Source organism: Passer montanus, unplaced genomic scaffold, assembly GCF_014805655.1.
Source record: "Passer montanus isolate IOZ18808 unplaced genomic scaffold, ASM1480565v1 scaffold24, whole genome shotgun sequence".
In the NCBI taxonomy this organism is placed as follows: domain Eukaryota; kingdom Metazoa; phylum Chordata; class Aves; order Passeriformes; family Passeridae; genus Passer; species Passer montanus.
Genome location: NW_024367037.1, coordinates 5,398,311 through 5,413,542, shown reverse-complemented (window position 1 = coordinate 5,413,542; position 15,232 = coordinate 5,398,311).

Genomic DNA, 15,232 nt, shown 5'->3' with positions numbered 1-15,232 from the left:
AAATAAGATTTTCTGAGCAGAGACATACTGTTTGAAATGTTTGGATGCCAGAATAGCTGAATACTGCATTCATCATCCTGAGCCTTACAAAGCATGAAGAAGGAAACAAAACAATCCTAGAAAATTTAAGGAGGAAATGGAGAAGGATATTCACCATTTTGCAAAAGAATACCCCAAAAGTTTTTTTGTGACAAAGTCCCATTTAAGAACTCAAAACAGTCATTAACAATAGATCTTACAAAAGTGGCAGGCCATTTGTTGACACTGTCCAGCAATGCCTTTGATTCATAAATCATTTCCTTTATCAGTTCTGCTATGAGCAATTCCCAGATTTAACAACTGCAACATCTTCTAGGAGACTCTGAAGAAAGCAAAAGGTCACCGAGACAGCCATCAATTTCTGCTCTTCAGAATTAGGGAAAGTGGATTGGTTTCACTCCTCTTACTGTATTTTAACATAATCAATGTGCTTCTGTGAAATGTAAATGAAAACATTCAAAATGGTAAGTATTTAAGTAAATATTCAAATAGGAAACTCCTTATAAAGCCTACTGTCTTCCAGCAATGCATGTGTTCCCTTGTCCCTTCACCACACAACTGTGTGATTTTCAGTGTCTGCAATTTAAATAACAACCAGTAGACATTACTAAAAGAATTTTAGCTATTGTAAATGCTGGGCAAAACAAATTTGAAGTAATTTGCAGTTCTAGGAAATTTCCACCTATTGCATTTTCTCCACATTCAAAGGCAAGTTTTTGAGCTAACAAAAAGCCAAGAATGAATTGGCCCTAAGTATACATCAAAAGTACTTTTTCATTACAAAAAATGGTAGTTATGAATAAAAACTGTGTAGAATATTTTTAAGAATTCATTGTAACTAATATTTTATGTGATTCAGATTATTAGTGAAAATTGTTTATCCATGCCTCCTGCAGACAATGAATGCTTGGAGAGAAATTACAGTAGATTTTAACTTGTTCATAGTACCTCTTTAGGATTCATCTGTTAGAAAGCAGAGGCCACAATTTCAGTGTTGAGTTAAATGTCAGAGTAAAAGTAGTGTCTTCACATTGCAAGCCAGAAAATCAATATGTTGGGGTTTTTTTAAAAAAAAAAAACAAACAGCTAATTGTAATTAATTTTAAATTAATATCTCTGGACACACATAAAGGCTTACTGCATAAGTTACCTTAAACTAACCAATAAATCATAGACAGCGTTTGGTTTCATAGTTGGAACTATCCTGTTAAAACTGAACTCTTCTTGCACCTGAAACAGACCTGGACTTGTACAACAAATTCAAAGAGCACTTCTACCATCTAATACTTCATCTCTGGCAAATGGTTTTTCAGATTTTTCAGAAAGTTTCTTTTATGTTGAAGCTGCATATTTATTCGTGGAACTGCCACTCCACTTCTAACTTTTAGTGATATGAAAAGAACACAGCCCAGGCAACTTCTTCTCAGGTTATCACAGAATTCAACAGGAAACAGAAAATTACCTAACAATTTTTACATCTTGGCAGATTTGAGACTATCTTATGTGAAATGAAACTTCAAATACCCACAAGAAAATGTGACTGACATGTAGTTTATCTACCTTTCCCCACTATAGTTAATCACTAGGAACTGGCAGAAAGTATTATCACCTAAACCCAGATTAAGCAAGTTTGACTGGAGATCTTGTGAAAATCTGAAATGATCTTGTGAAATCTGAGGAGGATAGCAATGATGATGAGGATGATAACAATAACAACAATTCTAACATCTACCACCACATTCATGACTCAAAACTCATCACCTAGTTGATGTTGATATTATGAATCTTTTTAGTTCTATGTTTAAGTTATAAAAAATGGATAATATTACCTGGCTGGTGAAGACACGTAAACTAATCCTGAAATGAAATAAGATTTGAGATTTGAAATCCAATCTAACCAGACTAAACCCCTGAACTAACCATTCTGCTCCTTACCAAGTAACTTTAACTGATTCTGTCCCAAACTTTCCTAACTCTTACATGTCAATAATATTAGCCATTACAGATGTCCTGTCAAGACTGGTATTATATTACTCCATAAATGTTTTCATAGACTGTGCCCTCAGTCAGGCAGTATCAACTATTTTTTCCATAAATAATGTATTGTTTTCTTACCCTACCTATTAGACTCACCTGTACTTACAGGATGCCTATGTTTTGGAATAATCTCTTTTTTTATTCATTTGGCAAGACCAAAAATTGATTTTAAAAATTCATTGTGATATAAAATTCAAGGTTTGTATATAACTCCCTCTACAACACTCTTTGTACAAACATATCAGTATATCAGTGGCTTCCAATACAGCAACACACATCAATCAACATTCTTTTAATTATTCTACAGCAGGCTGAATGACTTCAAGGACACTGTAAAATCCAGTTACCTACTCTAAGATGAGTTAAGACAAAATATAAATTTTGAGAATTAAGACAAAATATAAAGGTCAAAACAAAGTCCTGCCTAGCCACCTTCTTAGTCTCTTTCGTAGAAATTATTTGGCCTCCTATTCACTCCTTACCTGCTGTTTATTGATTTCCAGTTGAAACTAAATATTATTGGAAGAGTATAATTGCTGTGTTCCTGCTGGAGATGACTGGCTGTTTAGTTTATATTTCCATGCTTGGTTTCATAAACTCACAATTTTTCCCATTTGAAATCAGGTCAGTGTCAAACACCTTCCAAAAACATACAGTGAAATAATTGCCAAATATTGCTTAATATTATTGCAAAGACATTACTGGTTATTTGGGTTAAGTTTCCATGCTGTGTGTGCCAAAACCAAAGTGAATAATAAGTATACCATGTGAAATAAGGACAAAATTAAAATAATTTTCTGGCTAGCATCATTTAGTTACAGGATCAAAGGAAAAATATTACTGGATGTCAAAAGATCATTCTTTCATCATAGCAGGACCATGAGCAATGAACAAATAAATGTGTTAAAGAACAATCAAGGATGGCCAAAACCTACATTGCTAAAAAAAACCTGCAGAACCCCCCCACCCAGTGTTCACAATCACTTGTTAATGAAAAGTTCACAAAATAGACTCCTGGTTTTTATTTTGTTTTTACAAACCTCATTGAACAGGGAATTTCCTCAGTTGTCCTGGCATCCTTCTATGGCTATGATCTGGATGGAATAATCTTCCTCAGACACTTCCTTAAACTATCTCACTTTAAATGATAACACAGAATGCTTATGATAGTGTCTAGTGGTTGCAGGTTTTGTTTCTTTGTCCAACTACTCTCTGAGAGATCAGTCCACAACATCTGATTTCTAAATCGTTTCAGATCACCTGATAATTTTGAACTTTGATTATCTTTCATTGAGAGCAAAGCTTTAAGGTGCTTGTCTGACATTTGATAAAATATCATATAGTTTACAATTGTACATATTTGGCTATTACATGATAATCCATGGTGAGATGAAGGAAATCCCTACCACCTCAGGGAATGACTCTGTACATTACTCTGTACTCTGAACTGATACAGGTTTTATCTACAAATTGTCCATTCTGCTACTGTGGTGCTTTTTTTGAAAAAATACTGAACAAAACGTGGTTTACATAGACTACCTCCTTGATTGTTGCACTGTTGATACTCACCCACTGACTCATTTTGCCCTTCCCTGTTCCTCTTGCAGCACAGCAACATCCAGCAGTTTGGACCCAGCTCTACGGGCACTCAGGGAAGGCAGGCAAGTGGGGATGCAGCACTTAGCAGGCACTGGTTTACAGGCAAGGGGGAGCTGTACAAATGTGAAGGCACATGCAAAGTCATGCACAGACTGAGCATACAATAATCACGGAATGGCAGCATGAGAAATGAAAGGTCTGGTAGGGGAAAAGAAAATAACAAAATGTATCTCACATCATAACATTGTCCAACTGACAATGAATGTTTGTCTGGATAAGAAGGAGAAAAGTTGGGGTATTTTTTTTATTTTTTTCAAGTGCCATTATCTATTAGGAAGGAAGGAAGGAAGGAAGGAAGGAAGGCACAAGCTGGCCTCACTTCAAGCCTCTCTTGCAGACAGAAACCAGAGCTGGTTTTGTAGACAATCTCAGAATGACCCTTAGAATCAATACTACAAAAGTTACTGGGTTTGTATAATGCATATCACAGGGTTTCAGTGTGTCACAGGCCTCATCATCTTTCCCTGTTTGGTCTACAAAGAGTAGTAGACAGATTCTGAAGCTTTTAACCTTTGTTTGACTAAAAAGATTTCCAGAAATCAGTGTTAGAATTATACAAAAAAGCAATAAGAATAAGCCAAATTTCCACCTTCTAATGAATTGATGAATTTTGCTTGTTTCCTTCCTTCTTTCCTTAAACTAACATTTGAAGAACAATTTTTAGGACCTAGCACTCAAGGCTTCAGAAGTCCAGAATTAAGACTCTTGCCCAAGCAAGAGATGTCCACTATCCACAAGGAGAACAATTTGGTTTAAATTATGATCCAAATCTTGATTTTTATGATACATCTCTGGGTCTGACACAGCTCACAGAAAGAAGTGTATGTACACACAGACCTGGGCAACCAATAGTCTTGATTCTGTTCCTGCCTCATTTTCTACTGGCTTCATGCATTACAGGAGCCTGGCAGAGGGACTGCAGGGTGAAAGCAGATGTAAAGTTTAGGAAGCAGAAATTCAGACAGGTGAATTCACTTCCATGCCTAACTCTTCCATAGATTTCACAGAAATTTCCAGATTTCCTTCCCTGCCTGGAAGATAGAAATATTTTTCAGTGCTCAGTTTTTGGTGTGTCTTGTTGGAAGTGCTGACTTTCAGGGGTGTGATATGACCATGCACTTTCTCAAGTGTGCATTCCTAAGCATGCTCATGGCCAGCTCTGAAGACCAGAGCAGTGCTGCGAGTTTCCACACTGACAGACTTTATCCTAATTGCTAGCAAAAGTCTGTTATCTCATAAAAGTCCTTTCTGACGTATTTTCCTTGTCTTTAAAGTAAAGATGATACAGCTAAAGGCTAAATAAGAGATGTGAAAGATTTTGTTGCTTGGTGTTACCTATTCTTGCATTTAGTGAGACAGAAACCTGTGTAAAAGAAAAAAAAAAAGGTGTAATCATCATACAAGTGAGGGAGGTCCAAAATTAGTATTGCCCAGGAAACTCGAACTCTGTTTTTCCTTCAAGATCTTCACTTTGACACACTAACACTATTTTAACAGGTCAACTGTTTGCATAATCATAGATAAAGGTCAAGCATCAACAACCGCCAAAGTTGTTTGGAAATGACTCTATAACTAAATAAATAGCAGAAGCTTAGAGAAAAACAGAGGCAGTTCTATTGATGAGGAAAGAAAACCGCACTGCTCCGGAAACCACGAGCAGAACAAACTTAACTTATTTCCTACACAAAAATAATAAGGCAAGCAATTGGGGAAGTCAAAATAAATGAACAATTAAGGGCTTACAGAATGCAAAACGATCACACTACCTGTGGAAAGGTGTCTAGAAATCAAGTGGCTGCTGGTTTTTCAAACAGAAGAATTAGGGGCATTAATGAGAGCTAGCAAGACACAGGTTTGAAGAAATAAAAGGAGATGTTCTTCACATAACAGGTGGAATTTGTCCAAATGCTCTTCTGCTATCAGCACCTAATTACCAGAAAAGCATAGACAAATTGGATTAAGTTCAAAGAAAAGCTGCAAAAATAATTAGGGGAGACTAAACTAAAAGAAAATACATGTAGAGTGTTGATTAAATGACATCAAATTACAATTACATCTACAACAAATATTTAAAATGTGCAAACTTCACACTGGTTCGTAAGCAGAATCATTTAGAGAGATACAAGACAGTACTACACAAATATCAAGGAAAAATTAAGTTATGAGCATTGAATTTCAACAGTAGAAAAAACCTTTAACTGGTCTCTGAAGCTAAATTATTGGGTATTATAGTAGATTAGATAAACACTAGCATTGACAAACATTTGGGAATGATCCTGCACTGCAGTAGGAAAACCAGGGAATATAGTAAGAAGTTTCAAAGGCTTTTGATCAGCAATTTTGAAAAAAAATTCAAACCAAGTTGGTAATTTTTTTCATTAAATGCCCATTTTATTAAAATTGTTTTATCTTTGTTGATATTTCAGATTGCATTATTTTAAGAATTTTGGGTGTTGGGGTGTAAAGTATAGCAAGAGGTGTATATGCAGAGTATACAAAAAACTGTAAAAATAATTTTTTCAATCCTTTCAAAACTTATGTTGGAAAATAATAAGTACTTCTTCATCTGTGCCCTAACATGTCAAAATTCTGTCACTGTCATTTGTAGTTACAACTTTATTTCTAGATCTCTTCTTCCAGATGTGCTTTTTCCGTGTCCCACGCCTTTCTTTAGTCACTTACCTGTGTTTTGTTGCCCATTCCCTCTAAGTAGCAGCTGAGGAGCATTTTTTGACCACAATCCATTGCAGCAGCACTTCCAACAGGCACTCTGCAAGGGACAAGCAACTGCAATCAGAAAGGTCTCCATGCCTCTCTCCCTCCTCAGTATTCTGTCAGCAGGAGACAATAAAACAGCTCTTCAGAGACAGGACCTCACCCACAATTCTCATAATTTGGCATTTTTCCATGTTCATCTGTCAAAACCACTGAGACTGTGCCATCTTAGTGTCAGTCCTTAAGTCTTTGCAGCTTAATTATGGTTTTTTGACGGCAGATGGTGGATAACTCTCCAAGCCTTCAAAAAAATCCCAACACAATTTTAAGAGAAAGTCTTTCTCAAGAAGGCAAAATGAAGGTAAAGAGACCTAGTAAAGTTAAGTTCGTTTGCCAGTCACATCCCAGATTCCTCAGGAAGAAAAAAGCTTCTTCAAAGAAACTTTCAGCAGCTGTATCCCCCTACACTCCTAGGCTAAATAGCACTGTCCTGGCCATACTCTCTCCAGGCTTCTTGTGCACCTCCTTGTCGGCAGAGCACAACAAACAAAAAGCTCCTTGACTTAGGGTGAGCACTTCTTAGCAACAACTAAAACATCACCATGTTATCAACATTACTGTCATACTAAATCCAAAATACAGCACTGTACCAAGTACTAGGAAGAAAATTATCCTTATCTCAGCTGAAACCAGGACAGTACCCACCCCTTATTCTATTCCATTTATGTCATGAAAGTCCCACACTTTCCAATACACTATCACCTTTCCTGTGTTTTGCTATATACACACAGATTCTGCCACAGGGGACATGTGAATTGGACTTCTGGATCTCTGGCTGGCTGCACATTGTTCAGGTCATAATAAATCATCTCTAGCATGGCTAATTCCTTCAGGTACTGGATACTTCTCTCCATGGTAGTCCATTTTCCTGAGTGACTATCTCAGGTAAATATTTTCCTGGGTAAGTATCTTCCTTGAAGGGATATTTTTCCTTCACCCTTGACAAGAGTTGCTTCCAGAGGCTGAGAACTTGCATCCCTTGCCTTGCCACTTGCATTCCAAGTGCCTTGCCCATGCCCCCTTCCCTAGAAAATTATCCCAGCAGTTTGGCTTTCTTCCTCTCTAATCCCAGGCTAATAGCCTCATCACCCCACCACCAAGGTAGCCAGATATGCTCATCTGATTGACAGCTAAAATATTTTGCATATGCTGGAGCTCATTCAGGGATAGGTGTCCAGTGGTTGCCTTTTTTTCCACCTCTTCCTCAGGTTCTTGTGGTGGTTCTGCTTGGGCCCCCTTTACTGGAGCAAAGGGTCCATTTCTTCCTGTATATAAGGGCACAGGCTGGTGCTCTGGTTCAGCTGCAGTACCTGTCACAGGGGTTGGAACAGGATGTTGTGTTGTTGTCTGATCCAGAGACCTTTTCCTCCCCTTGAGGGTAATGAGTATGGTCGAACACGGCTTGGAAGGCCTCAGCCATGGCCTAGCCCGTTGCAGTGATTTTTGTCTCTCTGGAATTACCAGGGTGACAGCACAGTTTTTCCAAATATTTTACTAGCTTTTCCAGATTCTGCACTTGTTCAAGGATGAACTTCCAAAACATTGGAAGTGCCCACAGCCTTTGGCACTTGCCCATACTCTCCCGTATACCCTGCCACTGATAACTATCTGGCTTCAGGGCAGAACACTGGGTGGTATTCTTAAAGAGTTATCTATTCTTAAACAAGACCTGGAACCAACTCAGGACACATAGCAATACAATCATGCTGATTCAAACATCCCAAATATATTCAAAATTCTCAAGAGCTGTTGTAATTAAACTGGAGGAGAAGGGAAAGATGAAGGGATATATCTCCACCATGGATTGGGTCTCCAAGAAGGAAAGATAAAAAGTACAATTATTAATAGTTTCTGGTAGATTCTTCCAAAGCATAGAGATGATTGCAAGACTGAGCACAAATACCAGATCCACTTCAGAGCCAGCAATTCTACTATATCATAAACCAGAGTTACAAATATGATAGCCTTGGCCCACTTCCCACGGGTGACAAACAGCACAGTGAGAAACACCTACTGCAAGGAAGGTATCACATAATGCAACTTTAAGAATAGGCAGACCAACTTTAAGAGAAAACAAATCAATGATGTGACCGGTGACCATAGAACTAATAAAACCAACTTGTTCTAGCATGTTCTGGTCAGATTTTTTGCTACCTCAACCCATCATGCTTACCCTAAGTCAGGAACTTTTCTGTGAGCAGGCACACAAGAAGCAGGAGGGAAGCACAGCCAGAACTGCTGATCCAAACTAGCCAAAGGGACATAAACTAGGTTGGAGTCAGCTGGGAGGCACCAGTCACTGGCAGAGACAGGCTGGGCATCACTCAGGGGTTTGGGACCAGTTGGACTGTGCATCATTCCTTGTTTCTCTTGGGCTTTATATCTCTCTCCCGTCTTATTGGGCACTTGGCGTCTAGCCAGGGACAAACCACAACAAGCAGCAAAAAGAAAAACATTGGAGCAATACGTGGTTAAAAATGGAAGCACTTATTGTAATCCATAAACTAAACATAAACAAATTAAGCAGGCAATGACGCGGCTTCCAATTTTTAAACCTGAGGAGATTCCACAGGAAACCTTATCTCTAGTTTACAAAGAAGCTTTCTGCTGTTGTATATCATAAGAATCATTTTGACTATGTATTTCTGAAATATGATAAGGACCATTTACAGCCCATACAATCATTTAGCGAATACACAAAGTACCAGCTTTTTCCAATGTACCAAAGTAGCAAAGTTGTACGATAAGAATAAGATCATAATGGCAATAGTTCATCCATGGGTCTGGGTTTATACCAGTATTACCTGCACAGATTGTTTAATGTATTTAGCTTCTATGAAGAATTTTATAACAGTAAAACAACATTGTCATTATTTAATAATATGGCTGCATTCCATCCTGCAAGGTGGAAATAGTCAATTCTGACTTTCCAGCATCTTAATTTCAGAGGTCAATTTATCAAATGGGCAGCATTAAATAAAAAAACACCCAAATCAGAGCAAACCAAAAGGTCTAACATGATTTTGTTTGGTATGAGAAATATGCAGTGACATATCTTTGCCATGCAAATTTATCTGAACACAGAGGGTGAAGAAAGCTGTGTTGTATCATGTTTACCACGTACACAGAGACTCCTATATTACACAGGCAGAGCCATAGTGTGAAAGGCTAGTCTCCCAAAAGGTGAGTAAGAGCTTTCTTGAAGAGGCATTCCAGTGGTAAAGGGACAACAGTGGCAAAAGCACAGCAAGGACAGCCAGCACTCCAGGACAGAAGAAGGCCATAGCTAGGCTGAGGAATGCCCTTCTTAGGCAGGGAACACCCTCTGTTATTGCAGTCTGGCTGGGTCCTGACCCAAGCAAGGGGCACTTCTGGAGCACCTCATGCTTAAGATGCTGTAATTTGTGCCATTAACATATGAGAAAAGGTGTTAACCCAAAAAAATGCAAACAAGATGGTCCTGCATCCAAAACACTTAGGTACTCAGAACGGTGTCAGAGTTAACAGGACTTTGGATATACCAGATATTTGGTTCTGCACATGACTACTTTTCATACTTTTTACAACCTCACAAGAAGAAAACAGGCCTGAGAAAACACAGATCTTTTGTAGATACCTTGCGGTGGCAGAGGGGCGTTCTTTCTTTTCCCGGCCTGACCACAGAAATAAAATGAGTAGTATGTCTGCACCAAAACTCTTGGGCTGGTCTAGATCTAGCTTGTGCTTCCCTCTTTGATTCTAAGGAAAAGACCCTGTTGCCACCTCTACCTGCCAAGAAAAGGTGAAGAGGATGTTACTGCTTCAGAGAGGGAACATGGTTTCCTGGGAGATGCTGGAGCATAGATACCTTCAGCATCAATGACAGGAGCTCAGCACTCTTTTCTCACCCGAGTCAGTCAGGGGTCACCTTCTGGATTTCTATCTCACAATGCTCCCAGGCTTAACAGCATCATGCAGTTTTGCTGGATAAGGCTCAGATGCTCAGCCTTTGCAGGATCAAATCCACTACTTAAAATTGCATCAGGGTTACTGAGAACTAAATGGAAATAGTGTTGTTTCCCAGGACACAACAGATCTTTCACAATGTACTGGGGTGCATGTTTTTCGTCTCCACTCAGCTATGAACAATAGAAAACTCTCTGCTTTTATTAAAAACTTTGAGGGATTATTATTTTAGTTAAGCCTTTAAGAATTCATACCTATCTGGAAAGGGCAGATTGTGTAATGTGCTTCCTGTTTTCATCATAGCTGGATACTGCTTTTTGCTGTTGCCTGTTATTACCCAGTTAATATGAACTGCTAGAAGTTTATTTTTAGCTCACTTAAGCCTATTGTAAGGTCTGTTCAAGAACTTCCAATGAGAAAATTTAGCTCCTGCATCTAATGCTGAGTTTAGGAATATATTCTTAAATCCTTTTAAACAGTCAAGACATGAAGTGAAAATAGATAATGAATAGTTGTTGAGTATTAGCAATCTGTTCTACTCAAAGATTACATTTTATTTTCAAATTATACCCTTAATTTCTAAAGTAAGTATTTATTTGATAAAGAAGTCATGCTCCATTCATTTAATTGCCAATTAAAACAGGGGAGATGAATAAATATTTGCCAAAATGAGCACAGGATTATTTTTATTTGAGGAAAAATATGTAATTATCCACACATCTTGAAATTACAGAATTAAAAGCTCTGAAGTCTTCTGTGTCAGACACCATTTGTTTCATCTATATCAAATCACATTCAGCACAAATGAAAAGTCCTTAAGGGTATGTCTGAAATGAGACTGAATGTAAACTCTGGAAAGGACATTCTTTTACAACAGTCTTTCAACCTCCCACAGAAAATAATTTTAAAATATAATCATCATCATCAAAAAATATGTTAAGTAGGAAGGAACTAATCAGAATTATCAAGTCCAAGTCCTGGCCCTGCACACGACACCCCAAGAGTCACACCATGTGCCCCAGAGCACTGTACAAACACCCCTTGAACTGTGTCAGGCTGGTGCTGTGACCACTTCCCTGAGGAGCCTCTTCCAGTGCCCAGTCACCCTCTGGGTGAAGAATCTTTTCTGGATATTCAATCTCCCCTGATATAAACCTCTTGATATAAACCTTCCCTGACACAACTTCAGGCCATTTTATTGGATCCTGTCAATGGTCACCACAGAGAAAAGATCAGTGCCTGTCCGTCCTCTTCCCCTCATGAGGAAGCCGCACACTGTGATGAGTTCTCTTCTCAGTCCCCTCTTCTCCTGAAGACCAGGCTGAACAGACCTGAAGTCACCTGAAGTGACCTCAGCTACTCCTCATATGGCTTCTCCTCGAGGCCCTTCACCATCTTCATTGCTCTCCTTTGAGCACTCTTGAATAGTCCAATACTTTATATTGTGGCACCCAAAACTGCCCCCAGCACTGGAGGTGAGGCTGCCCCAGCTCAGAGCAGAGCAGGAAAATTCCCTCCCTTGCCCAGATGGAGATGCTGTGCCTGATGCTCCCCAGGACACACCTGGCCCTCCTGGCTGCCAGGGCACTGCTCAGGTTCAACTTGCCATCAACCAGAACCCCCAGGTCCCTTTCCCCAGTATTGCTTTCCAGCATCTCTTTCCTGACTTTGTGTATCTGAGGATGTCCCACTCCAGGTGCAGAATCCGGCACTTTCCCTTGCTGAACTCCATATAGTTGGTGATTGTCCAGCTCCCTAACTCGTTAAAGTCTCCAATAATATTATCCAATAATATTATCCAATAATATTATCATCACAAAGAATCACAGGGTAATTCAAGTTAGAGGAGATCTCAAGTCCAATATCTTGCTTAAAGCAGGACAAGCCTCACGGATCCATCCAATCTGACTTCAAAATCCTCAAGAACAGGGAGCTGATAACCTCCTCTGGAAAACACGTTCCAGTGTCTCGAGGTTTTTTGATGTGAAAATGTTTCTCATCAGCCATACTATGAATCTCTCTTGTTTCAACTTCTGCTTGTTGACTGCCACTCCCCCACATTGTGCCACTGAGATGTGCCAGGCTGTCTTTACGACCTTGTCCCATGTAGGGGGATGCTGCTATTAGGAGCCCCCAACACATTCCACCCCTTTCTTAGGCTAAACAAACCCTACACTCACAGATTCTCTCCCCTGGGCAAGGACTCCAGCCCCTGATTGTGATCCTCCACTAAACCCACAAGCAGTTTATCACTTTCCTTCTTGTTTGCAAGGTCCCCAAACTGAGCACAGTATCCAAATGTGGTCTAACAGGTGCTGAGCACACGGGAATGATCACTTCTCTCCAGCCACTCACTGCACTCCTGTTGCTATAGCCCAGGATGCTGTTGGCCTCCCTTGCTGGCAGGACATATTGCTGGATCCTACTCAGCCTGATGTCCATGAGCCTTCCAGGCCCCTTCCACAGAGCTGCTCACTCTGTCACCAGCCTGTGGTCCTCATGGGGTCCATCCTTCCCCGGCACAGTGTTTGGCATTTGTCCTTGATGAATTTCTATTAACTTCATTGTGACAACTAACTCCATGAATGATTCTTAAACAGAAACTTAACATTTTCCTCCTTTCTGTTTTACTGTGCTACTGCAGACTCATTTTACCACAATTTAGCTGAAAGAGAAGGATCACATAAGTCAGGATAAATGTAAAATCTGTTCAAAAATGGAGATAAAAAAGTCTGTCCCATTTTTCATGCAGAATTTCTTTTTCACTGTGTTTCACTTGACATGTATATTTTACATTTGCTGTTGTAACTACTTTGTCTTTGACAGACAAGAAGAATTACAGAAGCATTATACTAAAAAAGACCCAACTTTTTGTTTCTTGAGCTAGTCTGATAAGCCATGAGTCACAGTACTTTCTATGTGCATACACTCTCAACAATTTCAATATTAAACCTTAGCTATGATAATCACTACATTATTTACTTTAAGCCAATTTTATATTAATAGTAGTAAGTATTCTGCAGGAAAAGTGAACATTAGTTGGCAACAGATACTTTGAAAAGGATTTATAGGTGAAGGATGCAAGTTTGACAAGTTAATTAACAGTAGTTTCTTTAAGTTTCAATTAATTGCATGTATCAGTGATACTAAAGGAATTTTTTGTTTTGTTGTAAAAATAATTTATTTCTGGCCATCTGCTGCCTGTGAAATTTCACAAAGAATAGTGCACTTTAAAAAAAATGCTATAAATTACAAAACTGAAGACAGGGTATAAGCCCTATAAGAATGCTTTTCTCTGTCCTGATAGTAAAGAAGACTGTCAAGTAGCCATATCAATACCAAGTTTAAACTTTTTTAAAAGAAATGCAAAAGTTTCAGGACTGAATTATCAAAGCTAGCTATTACAGACTGTTGAACAAAGGACACATTTTCATTTTTAAAACTTTGGGGGCTTGGTTGGGGTTTTTTGCTACATATCACTAGCATTGTGGATTTTTTTTGGACTATTTATTGCTTTGACTTAAGAAAATTCACCCTGGAGATAAAAATAAAATCAAGAAACATTGTCATTACAAATCTTACAAGAAAGTCAAGACAAATTTCAATGACAGCTACCTGTGTTCGTTTTGCTCTTTGAGTATCTATTCAATATTAGGTCTGCTTCCCTGCTCACCTTTTCTTCACATCTCCCTCAAAAATAATTAAACATCAAAGACTTCGTCATTAGGAATTATACAGCAAGTATAATTTAATTAGAATATTCAGAGTCCCCACATATAACAAAATGCATTTATGGTGGGCTGAACTTGCTCTGTTGCCAGATGCCCACCCAGCAGCTGTCTTACTCCCCTTCCTCAGCAGGACAGGGGGAGAAAATTAGAAAGGATAAAGACAAGGAGGCCAGTCATCAATTACTACCACAGGAAAACCAGGCTACAATAAGACATTGAGAAACAAAGACATAAGCAAAATAATCTACTCGTCACTTTTACCTTCTTCCCAGGCTTACCTTTAATCCTGACTCCTTTACCCTTGTCTCCTTTACCCTCTCCTCACCAAGCAGTGTAAGGGATGGGGAATGGGGTCTGTGGTCAGTCCATAAGTGCTCCTCTCTGCTACTCCTTCCTCCTCATGCTGTTTTCTTCTCCAGCCGGGGTCCTCTTCATGGGCTTCAGATCTTCATGGACTGTTCCAGTTTGGGCCCTTCACCTGTGCTGCAGTTCCTTCAGGGTAAGACTGCTGCAGCAGGGGATCCTCCATTAACTGCAGTGTGGATTTCTGCTCCCCCGTGGGCTGCTGGCCGTCAACCTCCATCACCATGGTTTTCTCTAAGAACTAAAGGGGAGTCTCTGCTGGGACAACTGGAGCACCTCCTCCCCTCCTGCTGTTCTTGCCTCAGGGCTCTCAGGGCTGTTTCTCTCATACTTTTCCTCACCCCTCACTGCCAGGCAGCATTTGCTCTTTTTTTACACACATTATTTCTAAAGCACCACCACCTTGGCTGCCAAGGGCTCAGCCAAGGGCTGTGGTGGGGCCATTGGATTTGTCTGGAATGGGCTGTGGCCAGCAAAGGGCAGCCTTGGCTACTTGCCACAGAGATCCGTGCAGCACCCCCTGCCAGCACCTGGGCACCCACACCCAGCATGGCCCAGACAGAACCAAAATCTTTGGTCACCCTCTGGTGCCCTATGATTCATAGGGTGGCTGATTCATCCTGGTCATTCAGAGGGGTCTCTTTTTCCATCTTTCCAGTGTAGCCCACCTCTAGGGGGAAATC